Below are 22,066 nucleotides of genomic sequence, written 5' to 3'. Positions count from 1 at the left end.
ATTTAGGGATTAGGGATGTTAATTAGATTTTGGGATAAGTGAGGTTAGGGTTTTCAATTTTAGGAATAGGGGAAATATGTAGGTGTAAGTGAAAAAGGGAAGGGGAAAAGAGGTGAATGAAATTGTAGTGAGGGGATGTGAAGATGATAGGATGGGAATTAGACAACAAACTGTAATTTTGCAAACCCTAGGCTACTTTCTCAATACTTGTGGAGTGAAGAATGTGCAACTTTGGAGCTTGGAGGAGGCAATTTGGATGAGTTTGGGTTTTGGAGGCAAGTGCACCACACCTCACTGGTGTGTCGTGCCGGTTATAAACCCAGTGTGAAATCTGTGTTGTATGCACCGCGCCGGCCAAATGCATCGTGCCTTGACCCAGATGCGTCGCGCCCAACAAGCTTTGCAAATTTTGCTGCGATTTTACCTTCTTCACCTCCCAATGCGATTTTTTCTTTGTTCACCCTTTCTTTTTGGCACAAATGAAGTCTTCCATACAAATATCACTTTATATACCAATGACTTTGATTTTTCACTTACAGAAAACCCACTTTTCCAAAGTTTTCTTTTCACTTGTTCTTTAAAACTTTGTTTTGGCAGTTTGACTTGTTTTTTTCCTTTTGATGGACTAATGCTTTGAATTTTTTACTCTTTTGCAGGAGCTGGAGTGAAAGAGCTTGGCAAGCTGACCAGGGCTACATTCTGGACTTGTTACATATAGGAAAAATGAAGTTACATGAAATTTTATACATAAAACAATAAAACTTTTTTTTTTGAGCACTGAGCATGTAATTATTGAAATTTTTGTTTCTGAGACTTTATTTGACCTCCTCATGTGCTTGCTGACCATTATTGAGCTTTTACAAGACCTTGAGGACAAACCCTAGACCTAATGAGACCTGAAACCCTGAAAATGACTTTTTGCAGATGTAAAGACAAAAAATGACTGCAAATGACCTGAATGTATGAAATTGGGCTAGCAAGTAAAGATCATGAGGGAAAATTTATAAAATACCACTACCATCAGATGATCCATGATCCTATGGAATGCAGATGATTGGATGGGACACCTAAAATGCATGCAAAAAGAGAATTTTGATCACTAATGGAGGGATGAAGATACCGACACTAACATACTGCACATAATTGTTGTTTAATGATTGATGTAGTACTGATGCACTGATTAAAGATCAACATATGATGACTTAACTGAATCATAAGTTTACTTCATAAACAATGGTTGCCTTAAAGACAGTTGCGTGTACATGTTAGTTCCCCTCTCTGAAGTAGCGTATATAAATCTGATTATGAAAAGGAAAAATTATTGATCTGATAATATTGATTAACCCCCCCTCTCAATATTATTTCCAACACACTCTTCATCAAATTTAACACAGAGGCATGGAGGCCTACTGGAGGCCAAGCACACTGGTATAGAGACCTGGAGGACGAGCACTGTGCATAGAGTTGGACGACGGAGAACACCCTCCAAACTACTCCAAGTGCAATAGAAAACACATTTGAGATTAGAGACTTGGCACTTGATAGTGGAATAGAAAATGGATCTGACGGTGTAAGTAATATGGGTTCAGGTTTCAGGGTATGGTAGAGGTGTCAGTTATGCAAAATAGGTAGAACGTAGGCAAGAGGGTGCTACAAGGGCAAAGAGGGCCAAAAATGGAGTTGGCTATGATACCATGTCAGGCCAGGAGGTAACTCTTAAAATGAAATTGTGTTTATTCATTTAGATTGTTCATAGTTATATACATGAGGGAGTGACTCTTGATTTTCATCTCACAATGAATCTTCCTTTCCCATTATCTATTATTTACATTATTTACAACTATTCACCAAAATCCCCATGATTAGGTGTCAACAACAACAACTAAGTAGAGAACATGAATCTTGAAGAAATATTGTTATCAAACTTTAGTGAAGGTACATGGATGAGGAAATATATTTTTTAGCAATTTTTTATTAGTTCTTAATCAATAATAATCATAAACACATAATCAACAAACAATATCAAATAATATGCAAGTTTAAAATTAAAAAACTATTTCATCAATTCTCGACACATAAATTGAAATTACATGGCATCCTTTTCCCATGAGCCCATTCTAGATGGCCAGAGCAAATAATTTGTCTTATGAAGAGAGATCATTTATTTATATAATTGTTTCATGATTTTCTCAAGCATTCTCATATCCTCTAGCGCAATTGCTTAGAAATATTCTTCGTGAGAACTTAAACCAGACAAATCTTGGACTTGTCTGTGAAGCCTTTCAATTTCTTGGTTTGCAGTGGCTAGATCGTTGAACCAAAATGGATCCTAAAACCTCTAAGTCTTCATGTATATTAACTATAAGAAACTCTATTGCAAGGGAAAATAGTGAAAGAATGGCGGAAAACAGAGCTATCAGAGATTCAAATGTCATTGCACCAGAGTCGTTGGATCGGACAGATCAATGATCTAGATTGAATCGGGATATCGTAATTGGGAGAGGCCAACAAAGTATATCGGAGACGGCCTTATGGAAACTGTGATCGAGCACACATCAAAGGCCCAGATAAAATTGCAATATCGGATCGCTATAACACAAAGGAGGACTTACCAAGGGCTTGAAGCTTAAGCGATATGTGATTACAATTTATCGCATCACAATATCACATTGCAACAACACAAGGGGCGATGCCAATGGATCGTGGGTCATGCGATATGGTGATGTGATGGGCCGATAGCGATGCACCGATAGCCGATAAGGCCGATTGGAGTGATCAATGATCAGAGATTGGGGAAGTGAAGCAACATGCAATAATGCTAGACCCGAAAGAGATTATAGATGCGGCTCTATAATATTTGAGTTCCGATATAAAAGGGTTTGTTGGGTTTTTCAATGTTTTAATGTATTTTGCGTATTTCCGTTATAAACCCAAATACAAAGGAAACCATGGCATATGGGCGCTTGTGACTTGCAATAGCGATGCAACAACGAACCCGATAGGATTATAGGTCAAATTCAATATATTTTGAAGTCTGACCTTGGCGGATTTTCCATTGTTTTTAAGTATATTTTGTGTATTTCTCTATGTAAACAGAGAAGAGTGTTTTCTAGGATTTTCACCCCTGCCCAGTCCTTTCCATTGGAAAACAGGTGGCCAACATACATAGGGAATTTTGTAATGATTTTTTAATGCTCAATAGGGATTTGAGCGGACAGCGGCCGGGAGCCAGAGAGCCCAAAAATGGAGACGAACAGAAAAGCGCCGATAGGCTTAAAAATCCATCCATAAAAGAAAAAGAGGGGGCAAGTAGTTGCTCAGATAGAGAGAGAGAAAGAGAAGGTAGAAGACAGAGAGCAAGAGGGAGAGTCTGTGTACTCTTGTAGACTTGAGGTGTTGGGTAGCGGAGGTCCCGTGTAATAGTTTTGGGGGCTTTGAGCTTATAAATTAGGATAAAAATATTGTAAAAATTCCAAAATATGTGGAGTATTAAATGTAATAGATCGAGTCAAAGGGTTGTCCGCCCAGAAATAATGTAAAATAATAGGAAGTAAGTTGGCTTTCCCATGGTCTGCGGACCATGGGAATGTATAAATAGAGCGAGGCTCTATGGATAGAAGTCAGTCTTTTGGTATGTACTTTGGGCTCTGGAATGTAATGGGTTTTTGAGGAACGAAGTCTTGAAGCATTTGTAAGTCTGAGTCAAGAGGGTTGGTAAATAGATAGAGGCTCTGCAGCTGTGTGCACAAAGCCCTAGTAGAGTTCGCAGCTATGTGCGCGGACCCCTGTAGCTGAGTGCAAAGGGTGGATCTAGATGTATTGGTGAAGAAAGTAAATAAAGATAAGTTGATTATGAAATTCTGGGTTAAATCTGAATCATTGCGGATTTGGCTAATTTGTGGTTGATAATAGTTTAATCTATGCATGAATACTTATGTTGTGAGTGTATGTGAATCTATATCTTTTCTGGGTACGCAAACTGGTTATTTTTGTTAAATGTTTTTTTAAAGACCATAAAAAGTAGATCTAATCTATAAATAGCGTATTAATAAGTATTAAGGGCCTAGATCTATGTGGAACAGAGTGGTGCGAAGCCCCCAAATGGTGCGCGAACCCTCTAGACCACATCAAGACATCCCAAGGGTGCAGAAACCTGGTTCTAGCACCCTCCCCTACTACCTCAGGTGGGACCTATGTCCGCACTCCGCGGGCTATTACTGAAAGGGTTGGTAGCTGTAGGATTTGTTTGGCTAAATAGCTCTTCCGAACCTAGGTCAGGCCGATATAAGCCAAAAAATGGTTTCGTTGCTAGGACCGGGATCTCCCTAAGGGGTGTCTGATGTAGGAATACTAGAGTCCTACAAGGAAAGAGCTTGAAGATTGATTGGATCAGAAGCAGTACGAGTTTATAAAACACCGACGTGCAAACCAAAGGCTAAGAATGATGAGCGCGATGTAGCTACTGGTATTTAAAGGAGAAGGAAGCGAATATCCAGAACAATTTTGGTTTGTGGTAGCGGTGGTATGGGCAGCGCATGGAGTTACGAATGATAACATCAAGAAGACTACTTTAGTTAACGCATTGCAGGACCGAGCACTAACATGGTATATAAAGTACTCAAGTGCTAACTCGAATGCAGGGACAACAAAGATCTAGGCCAAATTAAAAAAAGAATTTGGTCGGCCAAAATTAGAGACACAATTGGTCATTGGGTTCAAAGAGATAGCAATGCTACTAGGTGAAACCTTGTGGGGTCTAGATCAGAGGTCAAAAAGCACAATTCGAGAGGCTAACATGACATTGACAAATGTGCAGCATTGTGCGTGGTTTGTGGCATCATTGACACCACATTTGAGGATGCCGCTATCATAGCAAAAGATCTCAACCCAAGTTGAATCATTAGAAACCACAATGAGATTGCACGAAACCCAAATATAGGATCTGGGGTTGGGAGTTCAACAAATCCACACGCATTTACAAAACCTGTGTTTAGAAATGTAGAAGTTAAAACAAGAACAGGCACCTCACCCAGGAGCCCGAGAGGAAGTATGGTGTATAAAGTGTTGGAGCCAAGATCATGATAAAGATCACTGTCCAGTTTTCACAAGCTATGTGGCAACAGGGGGACCAACGCCATTGCCACCAAAGGCACAGGCAAGGCTGAGCACAACACCCACACTCTGGTGCGCGATATGTTAAGAGGGAGGAAAGCATGCCATAGACAATTGTCATCTATTACAGAACATGAGACAACCGCCCATGGCTATTTTTCAACTTTTGCAGATCGGTGGGCCATGAAGAACGAGATTGATATAGCTATCAACTATTCATGGACCAGTCATCTACCTACAGAATGCAGACTGAAGTGTGGGATCAGGATCCAGCCACAGCGATAGCGCGCGGTGGGTTCTATGGACATGGTTGAGGATGGGGAGGAATGGGGCCAGGAAGGGGTCATGGCCAGCTCATGTGTTACAACTGTAGAGGACCAGGTCACTACGCGTGGGATTGTCCTAATCCGACTAGAATATCATGCCCTTATTGTGAGCAATTCAATCATGAACTAATAGATTGTCCCACACTGATAGCGCAAATTTGTGAGAAAAGGGTAGCACAACCTACAATGACACAGAACGTCCTGATGATGAGGTCTGAACTGCGCAAAGAAGATCCCAACCTAAATATGGTGCTCAGAAGTGGCATGGTCATAGGAGAAGACAAGGGGGAACCAACCAAGGAGGATGCAGGAATTTGTAAGGAGACAGGTCTGGAAGCTAGGGAGAGCTTTGTGATAGTCTCTACCCCAGGTAGTATGGATTAATCTGAGCTAAGGGATCCCTCGATGCTAACTACCTTTTTAGAGACATGCATGAAATTGCTTCATGATAATAGAGCGGTTAAGGGGTTGCAAGAATTGATAAATAGGTGCACAGGGTCAAGTGAACCTTGCGTGATCCGAAAATTGGGAATACGTGCATCACAGACTGGGTGGGAAATGAGATTAACAACACATATTGGTGACTATGATATGGATCAAATCATTCTGGACTTGGGCTCAGATGCAAATGTACTACCTAGACAGACATGGGAGCGCATGGGCAAGCCCGTGCTGCAATGGTCTCCTATTCAATTGAGGATGGCGAATCAATAGAAGATCTTGCCCATGGGAAGACTGCAAGGGGTTACGGTAGATATAGAAGGTGCAAGCACCCAAACGGACTTCAAGGTAATCGAAATTGTGGATGAAAGTAGCACTTACCGTGCATTATTAGGAATAGACTGGACCACTGACATGAATGGAGTCATTAACTTAAAGAAGCAGAAAATGATCTTTGAGAAGAGGTCGCTCCGTGTAGTCATTCCATTAGACCCGGCTGAAGGACTGCGCTACACTGAACCCGTGCATGACGAAGGAAGTGATGATGAATTAGATTGTATTTACAAAATCATTGCACGACATCAAGTGAGGGACAATCTGATGGTGGAAGGAAGAATATCATGGGGGCATGCAGACTCCTGCACCAAAGATTCAAATGAAGAAGATGAGCGATGGCATAACCGGCTGAATGGGGTAACCATATTAAACTGCAATATGGTGACTAAATCATTGTGTTGCGTTAAAGCTCAGGATCACAAACTATGAATGTATGATGGGCTAATAGTAGTAGATGAATTCTTGATCAAATTTGAAAGCACGGTACTAGCGCACGAGCGGTTTGATGCATTGAAATGGGCATTGAGCGTGATTCCTGCATGTTGGTGGGGCACACATGAAGGAACCTTTGAGAATTGGTGTGACTATAGGCGCATGATGTAGATACCATTTGGGAAACCGGAACTACACATAATGGAGAAATACAATGGACGTGATGATCCGCACATGCACCTGACCAGATGGGTCCAAGCTTATGGAAAAAAGACTCAACAGGAGTGGGTACACTTATTTTATCATACCCTGGATGTCATCCCAAGGAATTGGTATACTAAAATAGAGCTCTGACATGGCACAGGCGAATGGGATATCTTGCGCGAAGGGTTCCTGTCAACTTTCCTCTTTGAGGATCAATGGATGGATACGGTGGATGACGCGTTGCAAGTGGTAAAGGCCACTATCTTCAAAATACCATCGGAACCAGAAGAAATCATGTAGCTAGACTGGTCGCGATAGTTGAACCAGGCCCTGGAATGTTACAATGTGCAGGTAGAAGATGATGAGGATGACCCTAGAAACATCAATATTCTAGAAACGGAGGGGAGTTAAGAGGTGAGCGGACCAACAATCAAGGGTCCAGACATCACTGCACCACTAAAAACAAAACAAGTAAACATCAAAACAGAGGAAGAATTGAAGTATGCAACGTTGGGAGACTATTGGGACGATGCCACGATGGAAAAGGTGGTCGAGTTGCTTTGAGAATATCAAGAATTATTCCCTACAAAAATCACGGAGTTAAAAGGAATCCTCGGTGACCTGGGAATGATGAAGATAACCCTGAAGCCAAATGCGAAGTCGGTTAAGCAGCGACCTTACCAATTGAATCCAAAATACAAAGCGAAGGTCCACGAAGAGTTGGATAAGATGCTTGCAGCAAGAATAATTGAACCGGTAGAAGAGTTCGACTGGGTAAGTCCTATGGTTATGCAGGAGAAGAAACAAAAGGGTGAAATTTTCATCTACGTCAATCTCAGAAAGGTCAATGATGCATGTGTCAACAATCCCTTTCTGATGCCAATTACAAACAAGGCACTAGAGAATGTGAGAGGATAGGAAGCCTACCCCTTCACGAACGAATTCTCAGGTTACCACCAGATCAAGATCACACCAGAGGACAGAAGCAAGACTACTTTCACCACCGAATGGGGATGTCTTCAGTATATGGTGATGCCCTTTGGACTAAAGAATGTGCTAGCAATATTCTCCCACATTGTGGTAGTTGCATTCAAGGAATTTATACACAAGTTCTTAGAAGTATATCTTGATGATTGGAACATCTTTGGGATAGTTAGGAAACATACTACAAACTTACAATTAATGTTGGATACTTGTTGGCGGCACCAGATTGTTCTCAATCTGAAGAAGTGTACTTTCCTCATCCCCTTCGGGAACTTGCTTGTCCACGTGGTTTGTAAGCAAGGTCTGATGGTGGATCCAGCGAAGATCATTGTCATACTCAATTTGCAAGCACCACGAAGTGTCAAACAATTGTGCGCCACATTGGGACACATTGGTTACTATCGGAAGTTTATAAGTAGTTACGTGCAGATCACGACACCAATGGAATAGTTTCTAAAGAAGGATGCTACTTATTGCTCGATTGAGGAATGCAACAGAAGCCTATAAATGCTTAAGGAAAAGATGGCATCAACCCCTATATTGGTCTTTCCGAAATGGGACATCTAATTTCATGTGCACGTTGACGCGTCTTATAACGCATTAGGTGTGGTACTCACTCAAGAAGGAGCAGAGGGAATTGATCATCCAATTGCATTTGCAAGTTGATGATTGTCAAAAGCTGAGAAGAACTACTCCACTACTAAGTGAGAAGGGTTGGCGATGGTATACACACTCCAGAAATACCACCGCTATCTTCTTGGAGGACACTTTAAGATGTATATTGACCACTCAACGCTAAAATACCATGTGAATCAGCCTATGTTGGGGGGGCACATTTGTCGATGGTTGTTATTATTCCAAGAATATGATTTTGAAGTCAATGTAAATCCAGGATGTCTGAACGTAGGCCTAGATCACCTATCTCAAATTGAGAAAGGTGAAGAGCCCACAAACTTGGAGGAAGGACTACCAGATGCACAGCTATATGCAGTGCGCATCACGGATGGCCATTTTGAGGAAATAATCCACTTCTTAACCATAGGAACTGCGCTGCAAGGATATTCCATTCAGCAGAAGAAAGAATTGGTGATACGTGCAATAGACTTTACTGTTATTGTAGGAGACCTATACAAGATGCGCAATGATGAAATGTTACGTAGATATGCACCTGAATTCTAGCAAGGACAGATCCTGGCCAAAGCACATGGAGGGGTTGCTGGAGGACATTATGTGGGTCATGCCACTGCACAAAAGATTCTTCGAGCAAGACTATGGAGGCCAACTCTACATTAAAACTCAAAAGCATATTATTGGGCTTGCGACGTGTGTCAATGAACTAGAAAACCATCGTGAAGGGATGAGATACTGCTCAATCCACAAATGATGCTACAACCATTTGAAAAGTGGGAAATCGACTTCGTGGGACCTATTACACCTCAAGGGAAGATGGGTGTGCACTATATCATCACCACGACAGAATATAGACCCGGTGGGCAGAAGCACAGCTGGTTAAGGATTGCACGGCTACTACAACGGCAAAATTTTTGTGCGAAAACGTGTTGACACAGTTTGGATGCCCCAAAATATTAATGAGCGATCGGGGAATGCACTTTCTAGATGAAAAGATCAGTGCACTCACTGAGGAATTCTAGATCTATCATCGACAGAGTATGACATACCATCTGGAAGCAAATGGGACCGTCGAAGCATTCAACAAAATTTTGGAGACCACGTTGACTAAGGTCTGTAATACGCAGTGAAACGATTGGGACTTATGCATCCCTATCGTGTTATGGGCTTACCGAACAACATGCAAGAAGTTGACGGGCCAGACACTATTCCGGTTAGTCTATGCTAAGGAACCAATTATTCCCATGGAATATATTGTACCTAGTTTGTGAATCGTGGCAATAACAGGCATGGCCGACTACGGGGCTTTGGAGGAACGACTTGTGTAACTGGAGGAACTTGAGGAGGAATGATTTTTGGCCCTATTCCATCAGCAAGTGAAAAAAAAGAGAGAAAAATCGTGGCATCATTTCCATATCAAGGTGTGAACTTTCAAGGAGAATGATCTAATATTACTATATGACAGCAAGTTTGAGAAATTCCCTAATGAGCTCCGAATGCATTTGTTGGGTCCCTATGTAGTCAAATAAGTTACAGATGGAGGTGCGTTCTAGCTTTCTAAGCTCAATGGAGACCCCTTCCTGGGAAGAGTAAATGGCAGTCACTTAAAGCTCTACACGGGTGGGTCAACCACCTGACTAACCGACCGAAGGATAGTCTCACCGCTCCAGCTAGTTGAAAGAGAGCGCAGGACAATAAAGTAGTCTGGGGGGAAGCTGCGTGACCACCGAGGTGGGCGTGGATATGATCTATCACAAGGGTCGCGGTTGCGTGAGAAGGGATGTGCTGCTGCATTTTCAAGCAAAGAGGTAACTGTTGTTATCACTATTCATGACAAGATGTTTGAGTTATGGCAAAAGGGAGTAGGCAGCAGGTAATTAAGAGACAAGCTACAAACTGGATCTAGAACAATCTGCTGCAGGTTCAATAAGAGGACACTCGAAAAGGCAGGAGCCACCAAATTTTAATTTTGAAACATGTCTAAATCATAGGGAGGCGATCACCGAACAAGTTGCGCTTCTGAGAACCGTAAGCTATTGTGCTTTCCCGCTGCTATGGAACTTTGTATTATCTGTGCTCAAGGAGTAAGGTCAAATGTTTTGATATGGCCAAAGATGTCGGTTTTTCTGAAGAATACGTTGTGGACAGCTACGGGCAGCACATACAGTTCAACGTCGATATGAGGGGGATGTGTTGAAAGTTTGTAGACACGAAGTACAACTGGTTCGGATGCCGTCGCCTTACCCATGGGCTGGTCGACGACCCATAAAGGATAAAGGAAAAGCTATGAATATGGAGCCAATTGGAGGAATTGTAGTTAAAAAGTCATCTCTGGTCTATATTGAAGATTGGGATCTCGCGGACAATAGCAATAGTCTTGCCAATTTTCAGCACAAGCTATAGCAAATACTGTGAAGAGAAGATACGAATGTAGAAATTGGTTGCGTTGGTATGAGGTGGTTCCGTATGCAGCACCCTAGCTAGAGCTAAAATCCTATGAGGGGGTGTTCTGTGCTAATCGAGTAGAGAAAAATGAGTATTATCAGTTGCAAGACTTGGTAGAAACCACAAGGTAAGAACGGGAAGAAGCGTTGCAGGAGACGAAGAAGGAGCAACAGAATGAAGGGCATCACTCATAGGGAGGCGAACCGCGGAGCCTAGGCAACGCATCTCACCACACCAGGGTGACTTGGGATGAGTCACGATGATTGTGTTGGGGGCTTGTTGGGTAGCGGAGGTCCCACATAACAGTTTTTGGGGCTTAGAGCCTATAAATTAGAATAAAAATATTGTAAAAAATCTCAAATATGTGGAGTGAAAAATGTAATAGATCGAGTCAAAGGGTTTTCCACCTAAAAATAATGTAAAATAATGGGATGTAAGTCTACTTGCCCATGGTCTGCAAACCATGGGAATGTATAAATAGAGCGAGGCTTTATGGATAGAATTCAGCCTTTTGGTATGCACTTTGGGCTCTGGAATGTAATGGGTTGTTGAGGAACGAAGTCTTGAAGCATCTGTAAGTCCGAGTCAAGAGGGTTGGTAGATAGACAGAGGCTCTACAGCTATGTGCACAGAGGCCTAGTAGAGTCCACAACTGTGTGCACGGACCCCTGCAGCTGAGTGTGCAAGGTGGATCTGGATGTATTGGTGAAGAAAGTAAATAAAGATAAGTTGATTCCGAAATTCTGGGTTAGATCTAAATTATTTCGGATTTGGCTAATTTGTGGTTGATATAACAGTTTAATCTATGCGTGAATACTTAAGTTATGAGTCTATGTGAATCTGTATCTTTTCTGGGTGCACGAACTGGTTATTTCTGTTAAATGTTTGCTTAAAGACCATAAAAAGTAGATCTAATCTATAAACAATGTATTAATAAGTATTAAGGGTCCAGATCTATGCGGAACAGAGTGGTGCGAAGCCCCAAAATGGTGCGCAAACCCTTCAAACCACATTAAGACATCCCAAAGGGTGCGAAAACCTGGTTCCAGCACCCTCCCTTGCTACCTTGGGTGAGACCTCAGTCTGCGCTCCGCGGGCTGTCGCTGAAAGGGCCGATAGCTGTGGGATTTGTTTGGCTAAATAACTCTTCCGAACCTAGGTCAGGCCCATATAAGGCAACATGAGGATTTCAAGTAAATCCATGTTTTTTGTCACTGTTGTGTTGAGACTCGGTTTGAGCTCACACTTGTAATAATCTTCTCTTGAAGACATAATATTGAGGTCAACACTGAATGCTGGACCAAGAGACGTAGCCAGGAATTCTGGTGAACTCCTTAATTATTTTTTGTATTGATGTGTGTGCCTATTATGTTTTCTAACTACTCAGTGTCTATATTATTCACAATATTTTCGATCCATTACACTAAGTAATATAGGCATTCCTGCACATGAGTATGTAATACCTTAATATTGATTTAAGATATCATTTTCAGATCAATCCTTTTCCAGTTCCTTCACCTTGTTTAACAAATATTCAGATGGTTTCTATGTTTTGGTTGACACAATGGATTTGTCTTAGGCCATAGTTACTTCTTACTAGGAACAAGAGTTCATATAAACCTCGCTGTGATCACGTACACAACTTCCTATAAGACTACTTTATTAGAGACAAGCATAGGAAGTTGATGAGGAGACCTACATGCTCTGAATACCCTAATGAAAGTTGCATCTGGGGGTGTGAACCAATTCAAAATATCTCATAACCCTACTCTTTCTCTATCTAACATGTATGGAGACAACGCATTAAAAATTATATGATATTAAGGTGACATGAAATTCTCAGCAATCTAGTGGTACATACCCCTGGAACTAGTTTCCCATAAAATTCTACAATAGTTGTGTGCACGTGGTATGCCTGCAACAAAATTCCACCTAAATCCCAATTGTTCAAATTGTAAATTTACACATATGTCATCCAACAAATAAGATACCATGTAGAACTTGGATTTTTTCCTTCTGGTGGCTTCTAGGCTCATTTCATGTCTACCATGATGGATTCTGCTAGAATACCTCCCCAGATAAATATTTTCCCCACATTTGTGCAATTGTACATCATTTGTACCAAATCATTTTCAAGGAACCTTGCATATTTCCTGACATATACTCTACAACACATTATTCATACCACCATCTAATATGATTTTTTTCAATAACTTGGTTTTATAAATCCCATCAGATCTAAACTAAAACTTGTTGGGTTCTTGCTGTTGGGCCATGAATACGACCACTTTGTAACACTTATTTCATCCATTTTTACTCTTCTCTATTATATAATTTATTATAATTTATCATTTAAATCCATTTTATAAATGATTTATGCTCTCATGGATGAATATTATTTATTCTCCTTTATTTCTAATAAATTGATGATTATGCATTATTTTACCAATGATAGTTTTAATAAGTTGGTTATAACATTATTTACCATTTTTAGCCTCCAAGGTAACTTCCAGATTGAAGATTTGATTTTTAAATCTGCCAACTCAGAAATTCGCTGGTTTAAGGAGCGATAGTTTTGCGGTTGAGATTCTGAGCAAATGAAGACGAATTTGAGAAATCCGGAACATGGGTTTAGTCCAGAACGGGCCCAATTAACTTTATTGAAGAACGGTTTGCCCAAATTCGGCTTGTACAGAGAGAAACGTAGGGTTCTTTGAGCACGATTTTCTCAGATTTGCTGTTGCGGCCGTCCTCCAAATCTCAGCTGCAAACCCAAATTCGTCTTGCTTTTGTTGAGAGATGAAAGGAAATATATTTTCTTGTTGATCATCTGGTTAGAATCAACCCAAATTTGTAAAAGAAATCATGTTGTAATTATCTATGTTATAACTGCTCTCTGATCTTTCTCTATTTAAATGAAAACAAAGATCAGAGAGAAGGAGACTTCAGGATGACTTTGGGGATTCGAATGATGGCGAATTGATGATTTGAATTAGAGATTCAGAAGCAAGGATTCATGATAGGATAGGAGGAAGGAAGGATTGTTTTATGCTGTAAGTCTCAACGCTTCAACTATTGTAATGATTTCACTATTTAATGATTAATACATAATTTGGGCGTTGCTGTTCACTCTTTTCCTTCTGAAGTAACCCAGCAGCGTCCGCCGGCGGCTAAGGGCCCAGCCTCTGGTGGAGTACGCTGCTGCTATTGTGTATCATATCTTTACAATTGCTGATGTATCATTATACTGTGATTTATGTGTGGTTTGCTTATTTTTATTATTCGGTAATCTGATATATCTTTCATATGCTATGTTATGCTCTGTTATGATCAATGCACTATGGTTTTTCTCAGGAAATCTGTGTAATGACTTTGCATTGTATAATTGAATCTTTTCAGATTTGATCGCATGCTTTTAGTCTCAACCAGTTATTTCTGTTACAGAGCGTCTGTATTGAATATTACTGTCATTTGATTCATTTGAAATCCTGATTATGGTAATCCGAAAGTAATGTTATTCTATTTGGAAACATAGCCGTATTATCCTTAATTGTCAGATTACTATATTAGTGTGAGATGTGCATATATGATCGATGAGTGTTGTTCCATAAAGTATATTCCATCCAGTTTGCTTGAGGAGTGAAGAGTGTTATTTCATAGCAGAGTGTGAGTAAGTTGGTTTTGACTCGCGAGATTTAGTTCTTTTGATTGCTGTTTCATTTACTGTTGTTCTATTTACTGCTGTTCTATTTCCTTTTGCTATTCCATTTTACTTGCTGCCGTTCCATTTACTTGCATTTGCTGCTTTGGTGTGAGAGAAGGTCTAAGGCTGTAGTGAGCCTCAGCAAGTCGCTGCTTAGCTCCCAGACCTATGGTCCATGCTCTAATTTCCTTTCCATCAGTTTCTAGAGGGATGGGTTATCACTTCCGCACCCTTGACTGATAAGCTGTCTTGTGTGATTTTATCCTTTTGAAGTAATTTAGTCATAGTTTAGCATCCGTCTACTCTTGTGTTCTCTGAACGCTGTACTACTAAACATTACTCTTGAGTAAATAGCCGCCTCAGACTGAGTACACTCTTGAAATAAAAAGTCGTCCCTGGGTTGATAATTAATGTGAAGGTAATTAGGAGTTCAAAAGACACCTTTTTATCGCTCCACATTTTGGCGCCGTTGCCGGGGAGAGTGTAGCCATTTCTAAAGAGTAGTGTGAATCTGATGAGTGCCTGCTAGGGAAGAGTTGGATCTTAAAAACAGAAGGTAAGAACCTGCGTACGGAGCATGTAAAAGCCCTGCTCCCCCGTCCGCTTTCCAGCAGGACTGTTAAAGAACCTAGGGTAGAAATAGATGTTTGAATTTTTGTGTGAATGATTAGGAAAAAGATAGAAATTTTAAAAAAAATGAATCACATGATCTCACGCAAGTGGTGATGTAAGTACCACCCATTTCACTAACCGATTGACAGGAACATTTGAAGAAGGAGCCTCGAAGAAACACATGAAGAACATCTTAAGTTATGGTAAGAAATGGCTCACGTTTCTACTTTTTTCAAAGATCTAGGAGGAGTGACACAAATGCACATAATTCCCCCATCTTTACCAAATTTTCATGGTTTAGCAAATGAAGATCCAGATACATTTTTATTTGAGTTCGAAATACTTTGTAGAGGATATGATTATTGTACTAATGATCAAAGATTGAAAGTGTTTCCTCTTACTCTAAAAGGAGCAGCTCTCCGATGGTTCATGAGCCTAGGTGGTAATTGCATCCAATCATGGGAGGACATGAAGAACATATTCTTGAAGAAGTACCAAGACTATTGCAAAGCCAATGAAGATATTTTCGATATGATACAAGGGGAAGATGAAAGTTTGGAGGACTATGTAGATCGATTTCATTACAACCTTCAAAAATCAAAATATAAGCATTTGGAAAAAGAGATCTTAAAAACACTCCTTCTTAAAGGAATCAAAGATGAATTTTTAGAACTTTTAAATCTGATAGGAAAAGGTGATGTTTTTCAGTTATCATATGATGATGTTTGTGAGTTGTGCATAAGGTATTCAAGAGGAATCTCCAAGGCTGGTAAGAATCCTAGAGATGTTTTTTCTTTGTTTTCCAAATCTGCTACAAGAATAGGAAACATAAGAGCTGAAATCAATGATTTACTTGAACATTTTAAAGTTGATTTTATTAGCTCTCTAAATGAAAAATTGGACGTTTTGCAGGTTCAGAAAAATCAAGAATTTGATGAAGTGTTTTGCCCTCATGACCGAAAGGAGCATCTCATAGATACTCACTCTTCCTTATCTAGGATGGAAGTGGCATATCAAAGAGATGGGAAAGCTGCAACAAGGCCTATAGGTATGGTTCAAAACATTTTTTCTCCATTGTCATACTTGCATAATCCATTATGGAATGCTAATGTGTTAGGGCAGCCATGTCAATTTCAATATAACCACCAATCTTGTTTACAAGTTGGGCATGGTTCATCTTATGATGGCATGACTACTCTCCCTCATCTTGTAGCACAAGCACATTCTCCATATTCTCCACCAGCTCTTCCACAATATCTTGCTTGCCCATCAAAACCATTCACACAACCCAATCAACCATATCATCAAAATGCTCCATTCCTTACACATTTTCCTGCTCAACTAATTCCACACCCTCACCATAATAAACCAGTACAACATACTTACAATGTTGCACTTTCACATTTTGTTGTTCCTTTCCGAAATGGAACAGCTGTTGTTCCTTTTCGAAATGGAACAACACTTTTGCACTTTCACGTTTTGCTGTTCCTTTTCGAATGGAACAGATGTTGTTCCTTTTCGAAATGGAACAACACTTTTGCACTTTCACGTTTTGCTATTCCTTTTCGAAATGGAACAGCACTTTTTGCACTTTCACATTTTGTTGTTCCTTTTCGAAATGGAACAGCTACTGTTCCTTTTTGAAATGGAACAACACTTTTTGCACTTTCACATTTTGATGTTCCTTTTCGAAATGGAACAGCTGCTGTTCCTTTTCGAAATGGAACAGCACTTTTGCACTTTCACGTTTTGCTGTTCCTTTTCGAAATGGAACAACACTTTTGCACTTTCACATTTTGCTGTTCCTTTTCGAAATGGAACAGCTGCTGTTCCTTTTCGAAATGGAACAGCACTTTTGCACTTTCACGTTTTTCTGTTCCTTTTCGAAAGGGACAGCACTTCGACACTTCATTTTTGATGTTCCTTTTTCAAAGGAACGGTACTTTTGATTTTTGCTGTTCCTTTTTCCGAAGGAACGACATTCGCATTCTCACATTTTTTTATGTGTATTTTTGCTTTTTGGTGTGCATTTCCTTTGTTGTTCCCTACAAGTAATAACATTTTTTTTGAGTGTTTTTGCTGTTCATTCAAAAAAACAACACTTTGGGAGTATTTTTGAGAGCAACCCTTTTCTTCCTCTTGTGGGATTATTCCTAATTCATCTCAACCACATTTTACTGATTTCATTTTGTGGCATGAAGTACACTATTTTTATGAGGACAAGAATTATGGATTCTATTGAAGCGAGTTAATATCATTCACGTTATGATCTTTAACAGGACAGCTCCTTGATGATAGATTTTTTTTCAAAACGGACACAATTATTTATATACTACTTTACTGCATTGTTTTCTGTTGAACATGATATTGATTGATCATCTTAATACCATGCTGGTTCCATCATCCCTGGTTATAATCTTCTCTGTCTGTAATAAATGAGATTATGGGTATATTTGTTTCTATTGACATCTTCAACTTCTTCCGCCATCCCTGCTCTTAAGGAGTACTGAGCCTCCCTCATTTTATCATAAAAATATGTAATAACAAAAAAAAATTGTTCGCAGATGGAGGATAGGGGGTCTCATTACGAGCCAGCCTACCATGTCCATAAGGTTGTAACAAAGTGACATTCCCATTATGGCCACCACACCAGGGTTATGATCCATTGGATAGCCAAATTATCCTTGGAACAGGAGGTCTCATCACGAGCCGGCCTGATCACTTTTGCTACATCCCAGTGAATGGCAATGTGATTATCTGGTTACCACGCCAGCACACTGATCTCTTCTGTAGAACAGCATTGTAACTCTCCATTTATAAATTGAGGATCCTGGCTCATATGGATTAAAAAGAAACCCTGCCGAGGCTATGGACGTCTGCTGGCAGCAGCGGCTCTGCTTGTGGTATTGAAGTTATATCTTATCGTCAATTATTATTATAATACCCGTTTCTTATTTTCCTTTTTATCAGAGAAGTTATTCCCTTAATTTTTTCCCTGTTTTGAACCTTTATGCATGAGAAATTGTTTTATGATCAATCACATCATTTTCAGCTAGAATACCGTCAGCAAAGCATCTTTTTAGCATATTGTTGTCCTTTTTCGTTTTTCATAAACTATCATCACTCCAAAGCGTCCTATCTCTTATTCATAACTATCTTTACACACTTTTCTCTCAATATAACCATAATTTTCACCGTCCTATCATTGATAAGTGTACTCTGCTTCATTTACTATTGTATTGTTCACTCCCTTGCCTTGTCATCAACACCACCCCTTTCATATGCTTTATGGTTATGGAACCCATTTTCCAATTGGAGGGGGGAATGTATGCATAATGGGGTTACATGCGATATGATTACTGCAATTTGCCATACCTTGTTGATTTGACAACATATTAGTATTGCATGTATACATAAGTTTTTCTCATTGAAATTTTGCATGCATTTTATCTGTTGCTATTCAAAGCTAACACTATGGATTCAAGAACATTGTATGCAAAATAGTGCTTTGTTTACAGGAGAACGAAAAGTATGGGCAGAATTCTATTCGTAGCATGACCACACTATTGCACTTCACAGTAGAGGCTCGCGAACGTGAACAATTCTTCAGACATGATGTGCTTCCTTGGATTCCACCTTTTACATCACTTTCAGCACCAACTCTGCCTACATCAGCTTCAACAACTGCCAGTCCATATATGTCATTCCACATTTTTGGAGGTAAAACTTGAGGTAAAATTGCATAGTTTTCTAATTTATTATAAATTTAGGGGAATCTAATGAAAATCCATTTTGAGCATTATTTGTCATCCTTCATTCCACATCTTTACCACTTCCCCTTTTTCAGCAGCATGTCATTTTCGAGTGTGGGGGAGTGTTCCTTTCATTAATTTCTTTCTTAGAACCACGCCATTCATATTCTTTATCATCCATTGCTATTCTTATTCACTCTCAACACCTCCCTTATTCCATGTTGTTTTACACCAAACATAGAATTCAACAGCTGGTAGCAACCACCTCTCTTTGTTTTCTAGCATCGCATGTGGACATGCTAATTTTTCAGAGAGGGGTAGGAATTGCTATGCATGATGGATGTTTTCTACTTTCTTCCTTATTTAAGGCATACAATTTCATTTTTACACAGTGTAGAAATTGATTTCCACATATTTTTAAAAACTATGAACTCAATTCTTGTAATTTTTGGAAAACACATACGTATCATCAATACAAACCCACACAATTTCAAGATAAATTGGTTCATAAAATTTCGGAAATCATGCACTCTCACCTACAGCCATTTTGTTTATATCTCATGATCCATGCATCAAAAAGATCTGATTTTTGGATCATAGAAACCTTCATATATTACAAATCTACTTGCAACATTTCAACAAAATCTGGTTTGTAGTTTTTGGGAAAATGGTTAATAAAGTTTGCTGTTATCTATGTCATATTTTGCTGCAACTTAATTGTTATGCCTTCATCAAGATTCCTAAAATTGAATATTCATTAATTGAGGAAGAATTCATTTGTTCTATCCATTTCATGAGCTGAGATGAACATATTTTTATCGCTTGGTTAACACATGGGTTCTTGTCTTTGGGTTGCATGAAGACATACAATATATTCAGTTTTCGTTGCATGAGGACATCCAACATATTGAGTGTGGGGGTATGTTGGGCCATGAATACGACCACTTTGTAACACTTATTTCATCCATTTTTACTCTTCTCTATTATATAATTTATTATAATTTATCATTTAAATCCATTTTATAAATGATTTATGCTCTCATGGATGAATATTATTTATTCTCCTTTATTTCTAATAAATTGATGATTATGCATTATTTTACCAATGATAGTTTTAATAAGTTGGTTATAACATTATTTACCATTTTTAGCCTCCAAGGTAACTTCCAGATTGAAGATTTGACTTTTAAATCTGCCAACTCAGAAATTCGCTGGTTTAAGGAGTGACAGTTTTGCGGTTGAGATTCTGAGCAAATGAAGACGAATTTGAGAAATCCGGAACATGGGTTTTGTCCAGAACGGGCCCAATTAACTTTAACAAAGAACAGTTTGCCCAAATTCGGCTTGTACAGAGAGAAACGTAGGGTTCTTTGAGCACGATTTTCTCAGATTTGTTGTTGCAGCCATCCTCCAAATCTCAGCTGCAAACCCAAATTCGTCTTGCTTTTGTTGAGAGATGAAAGGAAATATATTTTCTTGTTGATCATCTGGTTAGAATCAACCCAAATTTGTAAAAGAAATCATGTTGTAATTATCTATGTTATAACTGCTCTCTGATCTTTCTCTATTTAAATGAAAACAAAGATCAGAGAGAAGGAGACTTCAGGATGACTTTGGGGATTCGAATGATGACGAATTGATGATTTGAATTAGAGATTCAAAAGAAAGGATTCATGATAGGATAGGAGGAAGGAAGGATTGTTTTATGCTGTAAGTCTCAACGCTTCAACTATTGTAATAATTTCACTATTTAATGATTAATACATAATTTGGGCATTGTTGTTCACTCTTTTCCTTCTGAAGTAACCCAGCAGCGTCCGCCGGCGACTAAGGGCCTAGCCTCTGGTGGAGTACGCTGCTGCTATTGTGTATCATATCTTTACAATTGCTGTTGTATCATTATACTGTGATTTATGCGTGGTTTGCTTATTTTTATTATTCGGTAATCTGATATATCTTTCATATGCTATGTTATGCTCTGTTATGATCAATGCACTATGGTTTTTCTCAGGAAATCTGTGTAATGACTCTGCATTGTATAATTGAATCTTTTCAAAGTTGATCGCATGCTTTTAGTCTCAACCAGTTATTTCTGTTACAGAGCGTCTGTATTGAATATTACTGTCATTTGATTCATTTGAAATCCTGATTATGGGAATCCGAAAGTAATGTTATTCTATTTGGAAACATAGCCGTATTATCCTTAATTGTCAGATTACTATATTAGTGTGAGGTGTGCATATATGATCGATGAGTGTTGTTCCATAAAGTATATTCCATCCAGTTTGCTTGAGGAGTGAAGAGTGTTATTTCATAGCAGAGTGTGAGTAAGTTGGTTTTGAGTCGCGAGATTTAGTTCTTTTGATTGTTGTTTCATTTACTGTTGTTCTATTTACTGTTGTTCTATTTACTGTTGTTCTATTTCCTTTTGCTATTCCATTTTACTTGCTGCCGTTCCATTTACTTGCATTTTTTGCTTTGGTGTGAGAGAAGGTCTAAGGTTGTAGTGAGCCTCAGCAAGTCGCTGCTTAGCTCCCAGACCTATGGTCCATGCTCTAATTTCCTTTCCATCAGTTTCTAGAGGGATGGGTTATCACTTCCGCACCCTTGACTGATAAGCTGTCTTGTGTGATTTTATCCTTTTGAAGTAATTTAGTCATAGTTTAGCATCCGTCTACTCTTGTGTTCTCTGAACGCTGTACTACTAAACATTACTCTTGAGTAAATAGCCGCCTCAGACTGAGTACACTCTTGAAATAAAAAGTCGTCCCTGGGTTGATAATTAATATGAAGGTAATTAAGAGTTCAAAAGACACCTTTTTATCGCTCCACACTTGCCACCGTGCCTTTAAGATATCCTTGTTGGAAAAAGGGAAATTATTAAAACATTTACCTGTAAGCGATACTTGGCTTCATATAGGTTCGTAATATTTTGATATTTGGAGATACGTATATGATGTTATCTCAAAACCATAGAAATTTTAGATAGTCATATCATTTGTGTGTATACACTTGATATTTTGTTCAACTATTTTATCACATGGTAGAATAATAAGGTGTGAGGCTACTTTGTGGAACCATGAGGCATT

Source organism: Pinus tabuliformis, chromosome 5_1 (assembly GCF_031772625.1).
Source record: "Pinus tabuliformis cultivar Carrire ecotype Pingquan chromosome 5_1, CPIR1, whole genome shotgun sequence".
Taxonomy (NCBI): domain Eukaryota; kingdom Viridiplantae; phylum Streptophyta; class Pinopsida; order Pinales; family Pinaceae; genus Pinus; species Pinus tabuliformis.
The sequence above is the reverse complement of the archived record's forward strand: the minus strand, read 5'-3'. Positions refer to the sequence as shown.